General features: G+C 39.2%; 1 protein-coding gene across 33 annotated transcripts in view; it reads left to right on the top strand.

Moving 5' to 3' along the window:
- Nucleotides 1–12,680, top strand: part of mical3a (microtubule associated monooxygenase, calponin and LIM domain containing 3a) — a 102,814-nt gene that overhangs the window by 16,027 nt on the left and 74,107 nt on the right. For 12 of the 33 annotated variants that reach the window (XM_053235130.1, XM_053235124.1, XM_053235142.1 and 9 more), the window contains exon 1: nt 9,465–9,851. The gene's annotated coding sequence lies outside the window, so the exon portion shown is untranslated. Of the gene's footprint in view, nt 1–3,367; nt 3,700–9,463; nt 9,852–12,680 lie in introns of those variants that run through there. The other 21 variants (XM_053235129.1, XM_053235127.1, XM_053235126.1 and 18 more) reach the window with 6 other exon arrangements.

Here is a 12,680-nt window from a genome sequence, read left to right as displayed (position 1 = left end):
CTCACTCTTATCTACATATCTTCTCATGGTTTTTGTCTGTGTCAGTCTATTTCTCCAAACACCTCCCAACACTCCACAGTACTGTATATACTGAATAAAAGATCAGGAATAGAAAGGTGGTGTGATATTTACATTATGCCTATCAGCCCATCTCATATCACCAGTGATGTACAGGAACTAACGATGTGCAGAAAGACATGTTGTGGAATGTTTCATTTGATTTGGCAGAGCTCATCCTTGTTATGATTGTACTGCATGTATGCCTTGTTAAAAAGGGAAGGTTTATTGTCTTTCCACGTATAACCCTTTAGGTTACCCTCTGTTATATGTCCATATTCCCAAAATCCCACCAAAGTGGCCTTGGGGATTTCAATCAGCTTCTTTCCCAAACTTTACAAATGGGTTATGGCATTAGATGACAATAATCAATACCAGTACTGGAAATATGAAATTAACCATAAAAGGAAGGATGAAGCAATGTTCACTATTTTTATAAACAATTTTTCTTCCCAGCTTTATCAATTTTGTATACATGGATGATAAGACCTATGAGCCAATAGCTATGTATGGCTGTTGTATTGCTGGGAAGACAATCTTCTTAGTTGACTATGCCTTTTGAAAGCTGACAGGCTTCTTATGTTTTATTCATGGCTCTTCCACACTGAACCTATGACTGTAGAGTTTGGAGAAGAAAGCTTATTCAAAATGCATGAAAATAGAGAGCCTACCTCAGGCTTCATGTATGTGTCCAACTAAGATATCACTAATAACAATCAGATTTACTTGCAGACTCTTTAAAGAGGTTCACATGAAGCCAAAGAGTGGTGTACATGACTTTGGGAACCAGAACACACATAAGTAATAATTATAATGAATTATCTACCCACACCCTTTCAAAAGCATGCATCTGGTTTTCCTTGCTAATTTCCTCCTAAACGAAATTGAATATCCGTCATCGCTGTAGCAGACCAGAGCATTGCTCTTGTGTGGTCATTACGTCACAGCCCCAGTCCCAGTGCATTCATTTAGCCTACACGTCCATGACACAAAGGCACTCCTTCATTTGTGTTCCTCCACACTGGACCAATTAGATCCAACTGTGATCAACCCAGTGTCTGAATGCACCAAGACTCTGCATACACCACAGTAATGTCAGAGTCACGACACAATCGAGCTTTTACAAAGGAAATGTTAAACTTTGCTCCTTCTGGTAATGCATGCCTTTTCCCAGTGAAATCATTTCAGATGACTGAACTAACTGTGTCCAGCTCAGTGCATGTAAAACAGTCCCAAATGTTATTCCTATGTAATTAAAGCAGTTGGAGTTCATTGCCTGTGAATGAGTGGAGATTTCCCTTATCTCCACTTGTTGATTTAAGGACATTTTGATATTGTCAAAGTCATACGCAGGGCACAAACTGCTGGATCTGCCACTTGTACAGAGAGCTAAAGTAATCGCTGGCTTATTTCTTACTACTTAAACCTCATTCAAGACATTTTAAGCAAAAGGCCCAGGGAGAAAAGACTGCAAGGTAAGACTGCAAAGACTGCAAGAGCTCTGTGAAACAAATTTTTAAGCAAGATGACCACATTTCACTGGCATTTTGCCAATAGGGGGATTGGTTACTCTAAATTGGTTAAATTCAATAATGAATAGGAATACTCAAAGTGCAAAGTTTCAGCTCTAATTTGATTGTATTTACATCCAAATCGGTTAAATGGTGTAGGAATTTTATGTGAATGCCTGAAATGGGAATATGTGAATGCCTGAAATCTTTAACCCGTAGACATCACCAGATGCTGGGTTTCTTCCCTGGTGATGCTCTGCCAGGCCTTTACTGCAGCTGTCTTCAGTTCCTACTTGTTCGTACGGTGTATTGCTTTCAGCATGCTCAATTGGATTGAGGTCTGTTGATTGACTTGGCCATTGCAAAACCATTCCACTTCTTTGTCTTAAAAAAAGTCTTGGGTTGCTTTCAAAGCATGCTTCAGTTCATTGTCCATATGTACTGTGAAGCACCATCCAATGAGTTTTAAAGCATTTAGCTAAATCAGAGCAGATAATACAGCCCAACACTTCAGAATTCATCCTGCTGCTTTTGTCAGCAATCTCATCATTAATAAATACAAGAGAACCAGTTCCACTGACAGCCATAAGATGATCATAAGCAGTTCTTTCCCTTCTCCTGTCATTCTGGTACAAGTTGACCTTTGTGTCATCTGGCCACAGGATGTAGTTCCAGAACTGTACAGGCTATTTTTTATGTTTTTGGCAAACTCTAATCTGATCTTCCTGCTTTTGGGGCTTACCAATGGTTTACATCTCATGGTAAAATCTCTGTATTTACTCTGGTGAAGTCTTCTCTGGATTTTTGACTTTGACACAGACACTCCTGTCTCCTGGAGGGTGTTCTTGATCTGGCCAACTGCTGTGAAGGGTTTTTTTCACCAGGAAAATATTTTTTCTCTCATCCACCACTGTTGTTTTCCATGGCCTTCTGGGCCTTTTGGTGTCCCTGAGTACAGCAGTGCATTCCTTCTTTTTAAGAATGTAAAAATTTGTCAAAATTTTTCAGCCTAATGATGGCCTGCTTCATTGGTAGTGACAGCGCTTTGGACTTCATATTGAGAGTTAACAGCAACAGATTCTAAATGCAAATGCCACACTTGGAATCAACTCTAGACCTTTTATCTGCTTATAAGTGAAATAATGAGGGAATAACAGGGAACAACTGAGCAGCCAATTGTCTAATTACATTTGGTCCCTTAAAAATATAAAAAGTGTTGTAATTCCTACACCGTTCACGTGATTAGGATGTAAATATCCTCAAATCAAAGGTGAACGTCTGCACTTTCGGGGCGTTATTTAATTTCAACTCCAGAATACTGTGGTAGACAGCTAAAATAACAATAGCATTGGCAATGTCCAAATATTTATCTAGCTTGTTGGTATAAATAACTTCATTTTGTTCTTAGAAAGTTTTGAATTGTGTTTTAAATGAGTTGAGGGAAGTGCATTTGCATGAAGAGTCATAAAGAGGAATAGTGTAGATTAAAGGAAAGCTTTTTGTATATCCATAACACAACCCCGAAACCTCACACACTGGCTGACAGCAGTGCAACTGTCCCATGTCCTTTCTGATATAAATAACTGCTTCACTCAGAGTGTGCAGGGCCAGTGGGTCAAACAGCCACATTTGGGAGGACTCAGGAATGCCTGGCTGTCTTCTTGGCGTGTTATTCCTGTATCCTGGCAGCCCTGCTGCACACCAGTACATTCTGTACACAGACTCACTAGGGTGCGCTGACTCACACAAAGCCCTAAACACCCCCCCATACACACACACACACACACACACACACACACACACGTGCTCGCCACACCCGTCTTCATCTTCTTAAGACATCCATTGTGTGTTCGCAGGCGCACTTGGAGGCTGCTCTTTGTGAACAGACGGGATGCTCAGCGTCATCTGAGGAAGGAGGGGCTGCGGGCTGCTCTGCCTTTCCTCAAGCCTGCCAACCAAATCACGTGAGATCTTCCACGTCCTGTAACCATGGCAATGAGCTCTGGACCAGTCTGCATCTCATGGGTATAGGAAAGAAGGAATAGGAAACAGAGAAACAGAGAAAGGATACAAGGGAGAGGAGGAGGAAGCTCAGAACAGACAGACGCCAGGCTCTGTAGTAGTTGTCAGGGTAAGTACAATGCTGTTGATTTCACTCCTCTGCTTTGATGGTCCTGCTGTGTGCTTCATTATTTGCAGGGGTGCTTGTTTATGTGCGTGATGTCAATGTAATATTCCGAGTTTCCTTCCTCCTTGCTTTCTTTATTGTACCTGATGACATCATACATCACTTCTATCATAAGAGAATAGTCCTCTGTTTTAAGAGAGAGAGTCACAAGACATTTCCTCCCATTTTGTTGTTGTCATTGCCCTTCAAAAAAAATGCAGGTGTGAAAATAATGAAGACCATTTGAGACATGTTTGAAGCCACACCTCCAGTATATTGATAAAAGGTGAATCCCTGTGTCTGATGTTATGTAATCAGCACTATGCTGTCTGTGGGTTGCTTTCTTCGCTGCTCCTATTAACTTCTTTTAATAGCTGTTCACTAGCAAGGGTTCAGCTTCTGCTGGAGTCACTAGCTGTTCCCTGTACAGTTTACCAAGCAAACCTACATTAATCCAATATACTGGCTCGAGCCTTATACAGATCTGCCTTCCAGCCTCTGTGTGTGAGTTGTCTTTATGATAATGCTGCATGGCAGGCGTGATTATCATTGAGATTGAATGCCATGTTTCTGATGGCTTGAGTGTTATCGATTTAAAAGGTCAGCAGATTGTTGCATGATGACAATAGATCATTGCAATGCGATTTGCATAGAGTAAGCTCATCACAGACTGCGTAAAATGCAATGAGACATTAAAGAGGAGACGTTCATTGCCTCAACTAACAGGAATCTCATTCTATACATACCGTAAGAGACTAAGATTTCACAATAAAAGCATCACTGTTTTGCCAGTGTTTTGTTCTATTGTTCACACTATTGTTTAAAAATCACCACTTCCTTTCTTATGCAATTACATTACACACACTAGGGATTCTTTTCCCTACATTACAGAGCTATATAATGGAGTTACATAGCTGTAACAGAGTTATCCTGATTTTCTCTGTAGGGGTTTCTTCTATTTCTTGCACATAACATCTCAAGGGATACCATATCTGAACATTTATGCTGCCATTTTCCTGAATTATGCTTGAAAGCTAATACTTGGCACATGTAGGGTATCAGTGTGTCATTCTATAAAATTTCACCATCTCTGGATTGGGTAGTGCAAATTGTTTTTATGTGTCACTCTAGATATTGTAAGTATTCTGCTGTAATGATGATGACAGCAAAAATATTTTATTATATTGACTCGTTTTGTGAAACTAAAATTGGAACCATACGCATTGCGTAAGAAATAAGAAAGAGGCTCTTCCACTATCACTAAATATCTCATTTTGGAAAAGTGTAATAATTGCCATGTGCTGTGGTGTCATGTCTCATGGCTAGTGTCTGCAAGGACACGTTCTAATGTAATGAAAACCAGGAAACTGGTTTATTTCTTACAACTTGTTTCACAGTTATTAGTTTATATTGGTTAGAGCTGAAGTGTACATACTAGAAACAACACCATCCAAGGACACTGTAATAGTAAAGACATTGGTCTCAGAAAGCCTAAAGTCTTCTCGAAAGAGCTTATGATATATGTAATTTGCAAAAAAAATTATTTTATACTTCTCTATATCAACAGTCTTTATGTTACGGCACTGTTCACATGTTTATATCAATCATATTTATATTAATGCTCTCATTCTTATGCGTTATCATTTCTATAGTAACAGCTAATTTACAGGGACTTGTATGGGGGAAGCTCAACATAAACTAATAATATTATTTTAAAAAAAGTGTTTTTATTTAACAATGAAAATGTATAATTGTTGATATGACGAAACTTTCTGTAAGGAGATTGAAGGAGTCTCCATTCTCAGAGTTTCGTAACTTTCCACAGGAAAGTATAAAGGTCTTCAGGACAAAGGACTTTTGTGTGTGTGTGTGTGTGTGTGTGTGTGTTTCTTTGTGTCTCTGTAACATGCCAAGCTATGTTTGTTTGCTTTCTAACTTCAAGAGAGAGAAAAAAGAGAGGCTGGTGTGGGAATGACTACTCATAGCTGTTATAGCATAAGTAATAACAGGAACTAACTTGTTTTGTGGTTGTTTCACAACATTAAATGTAACTATAAATGGATAAATAGTGTGACGTCCTTTTTCAATTAATAAAACAGTAATTACTGGCAAATTGCTGTGGTATGAGGGGAATAAAATACTGTTATAGGAAAATAATACATTTGGGATTGGTAACATCACACCAACAATTTTTTAATTTTTTTTTTTTTATAACTCCACATCTCAGTGTTTTATTCCATCTACAAAATGTCAATTACCTCTTACACAGTACATTCATTTATTTCAGACAGCTGATGCTGTTGTTAAACAGTGTTATGCCATATATTCGTTTTGTCTCTGCTCTGTGTATGAGACTTCATTTGTCTATCAGGATGTCACAGTGAAGTTCAGTGTATAGATTAATTATCTCACTGCGCTCAGGAGTGTGAGTGTGGGTGTGTTGAGGGATTAGAACAGTGAAACACTGCAGATAGTGTTAACGCAGCACCTCTTGTGTGGTTTAGGGTGTACAACCACTCCACATCCTTCAAACCACACATGCGTACAGATAACAGGATATTTTTATCTCCTTTATCTAATGTTTATAACTTTCAGTCATGCTCAAGAGCAGCTCCATGTATGCTCCATAGCTGACTTACAACAGGAACTGCTGGCGCCGCTAAATAGTCTTCCATTCAGAGCCAACGTCATGACCTCAGCTTTTGACTTTGACACTGAGGCATGTAAAAATGGTATGTTGTTGTTTACAGAGGACTGACAGATTATCTAGGGCAGTAACCCCTTTACATAATTACTGTGTCACACCAAAATGTATGTCTCTTTGCTTCTAAAACAACAAAGAAATGTTGGCAGTCACAGTGTTGACTTTGGTTTATAATCTAAGTCTTTGCAGGAAATGTGTTATTGACTTTTCTAGGTTTACTGTATATTATTAATATGCATACTTAATTGTTAAAAAAAAGAACAACAGGGTTTGATAAAAGGTTATTGCACGTCCTCTGTCACCTCTAATTTATCTCCCTATGACACGGGATGTAATCACTGAGGTTGTTCTGGTTCAGTGTCCTTCATCACTCTGTACTAATTGCTGGGCTGAACAGTAAAACTTCCCTTTCTACATTGTTCTGGAAAATATTTGGTTGACATTACACCTCAAGAGGAGTCTTGAACATGAGTGCAACTGACAACAGACACACACAAAGAGCTCTGCCAAATACCCTTATTACAAGCCATATGTAAATTATTTTTTATTTGTTAGCAGGATGTTACAGAACTCTCCAGGGCTGTGAACATTGCATAATAAAATGTGAAATAAGTAAGATTAATGATATCATTCTGCCAAAAAGTGCACTAGAACAGATTTCTATTTAGCCTAAAAGGTTAAATCTAGCTAATATGTAAGGAACGTTTCCACCAGACAGCCTGGTCTGGTGTGTTTCTTTAATAAAAGCGGCCCACCTAATTTCACAGGAAAAGGCTGTTTGACTGGGATGGCACGCAGCCAACCATGTTTACTCACCACTAACTGTTTTGAACAAAACTTTTTCAGTCAAATGACTATATCTTTTACTAAAGCTCATTGTGTTGCAGTATTCAAAAGTTTGTTTTCCCACTGTTAACTGATAAAAGCGTAAAGATTCTGAAGCTTGTAATCAGAAAAGTGTACAAAATATATTAGACACTCCATGAGCCATGAGCTTTAGAGATACGAAAGTGACACCTCTTACCTGAGTGACAAGATGGCTTCTACTATTTTTTAAGCCATTTTTGTCTATTTTTACAGATAACATTGTCATACAGTGTCAGAACGCACATAAAAAGTGATGAAATTATCTAACAGATCAACATAATTTGAAGAAAGCATGTGATAATTTAAGTTTGCATTAAGCTACACTGTGTGTCTCTTACTTGGTAGCAATATTAGTGTCATAGCTCTAGTGTAAAACGTAATAAGAAAACTTTAGTTTGTATTGGCTGATCGACTATTATTGCGGCAAGAACACAAACTGTCTCAGTTTTATTTTATTTAATTTTATTTCTTTTGCCGAATTAATGGTGCAAAACACATGCTTTCACAAACACTCTGCTAAATCTTCTGGTCCGACGTGACTTAACAGTACCTTTTTATAGGGTTACGTTACAGGTGATTAAATACATTTTGTTAAAATCAGAATTAGCTGGTGTCTATGTTGACACTTAATGTGATTGTTTTTTTTAATCTGATTGGTGAGATAGTGTCAATTAATTTTCTATAACAGCACCTCAGACACTAGTACCAACTGTAATTCAAATCACAGATTTATGTTATTATTTTACATTTACATTTATGGCATCTGGCAGACGCCCTTATCCAGAGCAACTTACAATTATCCGATTTTATACAACTGAGCAGTTGAGGGTTAAGGGCCTTGCTCAAGGGCCCAGTGGTGGCAGCTTGGTGGTGCTGGGATTTGAACTCTCAACCTTCTGAGCAGAAGTCCAACATCTTAACCACTGAGCTACCACTTCCCATTTTATAGAAACGGCTCATTTACAGGGACTTGCATGGTGAATGCTTCATGTTATCATATTAGTCTTCATGTAAGACTAATAATGAACATATTAAAAAAAACAAAAAAAACATGTTATTTAACAAAGACATAAAGTCATTGATTTGGTGAAGCTTTCTATAAGGCTATAACATTTATGGAAGGTTATCTCCAGTGTCAGGGCTTTGTAAAAGTCAGTAAATTTTCTGCCATGGAAAAATCTTCAGGACAGAGCACTTTGTGCTTTCTAGCTTCTCTAACATGACAAGCTGTGTTTTGTCTTATTGACTTCAAGAGAGGGAAAAAAGAGAGACTGGTGATAAAACAGCTGATTATATCTACTATTACGTAAGCAATAACATGTCTCACGGACATTCCACAACATTACATGTAAAACTACAATGTGTAATTCTTTACATTTAAAATTGTAATTGTTGATAAATGCATGTCTTGTAATAGGAAAATACCTGGAAATAGGCCAATCCATCCATTCTCTGTACTACTGACCATACACAGGGTTATGGGGAGCCTATCCCAGGGGACGCAGGGTACAGGGCTCCCTGGTCAGGGTGCCAACCCATCACAGGGCACAATCACACACACACACACACACACACACACACAAACTACAGACGATTTGGAAATACCAATCAGCCTACAACGCGTGTCTTTGGACTGGGGAGGAAACCCCAAAGCACAGGGAGAACATGCAAACTCCGCACACACAGGGCAGAGGCTGGATTCAAACCCCAACTGCCAGTGGTGCGAGGCAACAGTGCTAAGCACTAAGCCCCATTGTTGATTAGTTTTCTGTAACAGCATGCTCCCAAGTGTTTCCTTCTTTACATATTCAGCCCACTTACTAGTCTACACATAATGTGCACAGACACACAGGTTTACTTCATTTAATGTGAATGAACTGTCAGGGTAGTTTTAACTACAAGGTAGACTTCCACTGGTTCCTCGAAATGGTTAAACCTTTAGAGTAAAGACTTGAAAACATTAAATAAAAAGTAAATTACAACCAAACCGGTTACTATAACCAATACCCTGCTCACCAAAACTCCACACTGGACCTGCAGGCTTTTCTGTAACCGCCCATGCTTACGTCATCGGGGAAAACCAATAGGATTAAAAATCGTGAGAATGCACGCTCCACTTCGGGAGGAGGTAGGGAGGGGCGGGGCACAAAAATATATTTCTGTTTACATTTAATTTACATTTCCTCAGGAATACCCAGCAGTAGCAGTAGAGTAAACTGTCTTCATTCGAATATTCGTTTAGTTTTGCTTATATGAACTAGTACAGTTCTTTTTTTAAAAAACAGAACCGTGCGCTTTCCTCAACCCCCCCCACCTTTCTTTTTCACGGAGTTTCGTCCTTCGGCTCTTCAGCGAGTCCATCAGCGCCTTCAGTATGAATGTGAACGTGTCCACTAGCGTTTAATTTGTAGAGCAATTAAACGAGTTCACGGTGATCAGTGGATATTTACGTATCATGGATTAACGTCGGTGTTTGATAAGGTGGCAAGGGCAAAGCAGCCTGCAGTTGTGTGGAAATCGTGTCCGTTTTACAAGAGCCATGAAGGTAAGAGCTTAGAAAGACCACGCTTCTGCTCCAGACGACTGAAAAGCGTCATGTGCTCATGAGCTCTGTGTATGGGCTTCAGCCGATCAGGCGATCATTAGGGGTCATTATGTGGCTTACTAGCCTTTTACCAGTGACTGCAGTGCGGATTAGTCAAATAGGCGTCTGTATTTTCTGCGACTGGGTTTTTCTGTGTAGCTGTGAGGTGTGTGTGTGTGTTTGTGTGTGTAGAGTATGCCTGATTGAGCTGCATGGAGCTAAAGAGCACCCCAGTCCTGGTGTTTAGCATGCTCAGATGGTCCACTGATCGCAGTAAACACAGCAGGACATGGGCTCTTTCAGTCTTCACTGCTGTTCCTGATCAGTTACACGTTCCTGTACGTTTTCTTGGAATGTCAGCTTTGTCAGAGTATACAAACAACATCTGATCCTCTGACAGTGTTGTGAACACTTGTGTGGCTCATGTTGCAGTGTTGCAGTCAGTGTATGGCATGTCAGATGAATGTTTGGATCAGATGAATATTTGGATCAGATAAGGATCATGGCATAGAGATCTGCCTGACCTGCAACTCACTGAACACACAAATCAAAACACTATTTTTGGGGAAAATGTGATGGGTGTAGTTGCATAAGCATAAACAGGGTGTATACTTTAGAGACACATGTGCAGATCAGGCTGGGTGGATTGGGAGTTTGACTGATTGTTTCTTTGTTTGTTTGTTTGTTTACAGTAGAGAATAGAGATGGGGTTAAAGGAAAACGTCATTCTGAAACATGCTTATATTGAAATATTTATGCGCTTTAGTGATTCTGGTGTTAATTTGTCGGTTGATGGTGTATTTATATTATTCCTGTAAGGCATCACAGGAGGACGTTACGATGGTGTTAATAAGAGAAAAAAAATCACTAATCTCAAAAATAAGGGAAAATGTCAGGTTACAGTGCTAGAGGACTAAAAGACTAAAGCGCCGCTGCATCATTCTCTTTATACAGAGATGAAGCAAGGGCTAAATCTGACTGGTGGCACTACTGCAGGTGGTCGATTGGCATTGTGGGTAATGTATGGGACTGTCAGTGAAAGAAGTTTAAACAAAAAGATTCAACTCAGAATTTCAGTACAGTATAAGTCATGGATGCTCTGATGTTAATTATAAAGATGGATATGCAAGTCATTCAGTGTGGCTTTGTCCTATAAGTCATAGCAGTTTGGTCATCAGAGCACTCTATTTATGTTCAGACATGTTTTCAAGATTTGCCTGAAAACTGGTTTCAGATATTTTTCAAAAGTGCAGGAGATTAAAAGCAGGATATTCAGTTAAATGTGAAACCGAGCCATGCTGTTAGCGAGAGAGCTGTTATTTCAGCCCGGAAAAGGGAGACGTAGCCAAAGGACATTCTCTCATATTCAGAATCAGTACGTTGGAAGAGACGGGGAAAGAATGAAAAGGAAGGGCTTTTCCTGCTGACTCAGCGCAAACAGTTGATTATAGGAGCTGAAAAGGCCAGGGTGAGATTAGATGTCTGACTTTTCTTGAACAGCCCTCATGTGTGAGAAAGAGAGGCTATTTATTTTCGTGACCTGGTTACTAGACGTAGGGGGGGTTCAGGGGTAGCGTTACACTGCTGTGCAGTAGGGGTGGGCAGTATGGCGAAAATATAAATATCATTAAACTTTGTAGACATTTATATCATCACAACACACAATATGTTCTGTATTCCATATTAAATGAGAATATTGCATACAATCAGTAATGCCACATTTTTAAAAAGTCTGTAAAAAGTTAGTTTGATTTTTTTTTTTTTTTTTTTTTTTTTTTTTTGGTTCAATATTTCAAGTAACTGTTTAACAAAAAGATCGAACGTCTTTAAGAAAATAAACACTAAGATGATACAATGGGCTACATGTAGGCTGCTTGTTGCTATGCAGATTTAAGTGACTGTGTGACATCATTATTTGTTTTATATGCTGTTTGATTTATATGCTTTTGGTCAGGAATTCTACAGCTACTGATAATACCGTCAGCATTTGCAGAAAATTAAGAAAAGAAAAGTATTTCCTCATGATGTTGTTGGCATGTTTACCCACCCATACAGTGGGGAAGTAGAAAAATCTAAAAATAAACACCCGTAGTAAAGAGAGCAGCTGATTTGTGCTTCTTTTTTTTTTTTAACCCATTACTGCAGGAGTAAGGGTAGTACAGAAATAACAGCTAACCCACACTGTGTAGTCTGCCAGTGAGAGAGGGAGAGAGAGCACTCAGAATTTGGGCACTGAACTGGCCATAAAAGGAAGCACGTTCAACCTGTGTCTGTTATTGTTTGGTTACCGCAGCCTCAGGAATCCACTGCAGCCAACGGATTTTCGAATGCTGTGCTGTCTTTCATGCCAAAAAGGTTATTACAGAAGCGTTATGAATGCAGAGCTCGAACTGACAGGTTGTTGGCTAAACATTCAGTGACAGCAAATGGGAGTAATAAAAAAATCAGACTGTTTATTTCTATGGTTCTGTGATGTTTTTAATCAGTGGGAACGAGGACTTTGCACTTATCCGATGCCGAGTGTGAAATAAGCACTTGGTGTGTGTGTGTGTGTGTGTGTGTGTGTGTGTGTCTGTGTGAGAGAGAGAGAGAGTGTGAGAGTGTGTGTGTGTGTGTGTACGTACCTTTGGGTTAGGTGCAGTTTAAAGTCTTTGCCAGACATTCAAGTGAAAAGGAATCTCCATTATCTTAATGTGAGGCTGTGAAATCATGCACCAGGCTTTGGGGAATGTTCAGGCTAGACAATGCTTTAGAATTGAAAAAGATGCACTTTTTTAGGTAATAGTGTCC

Source organism: Pangasianodon hypophthalmus, chromosome 6 (genome assembly GCF_027358585.1).
Source record: "Pangasianodon hypophthalmus isolate fPanHyp1 chromosome 6, fPanHyp1.pri, whole genome shotgun sequence".
Taxonomy (NCBI): Eukaryota; Metazoa; Chordata; class Actinopteri; order Siluriformes; family Pangasiidae; genus Pangasianodon; species Pangasianodon hypophthalmus.
This window is presented reverse-complemented; position numbering and strand designations above follow the sequence as displayed.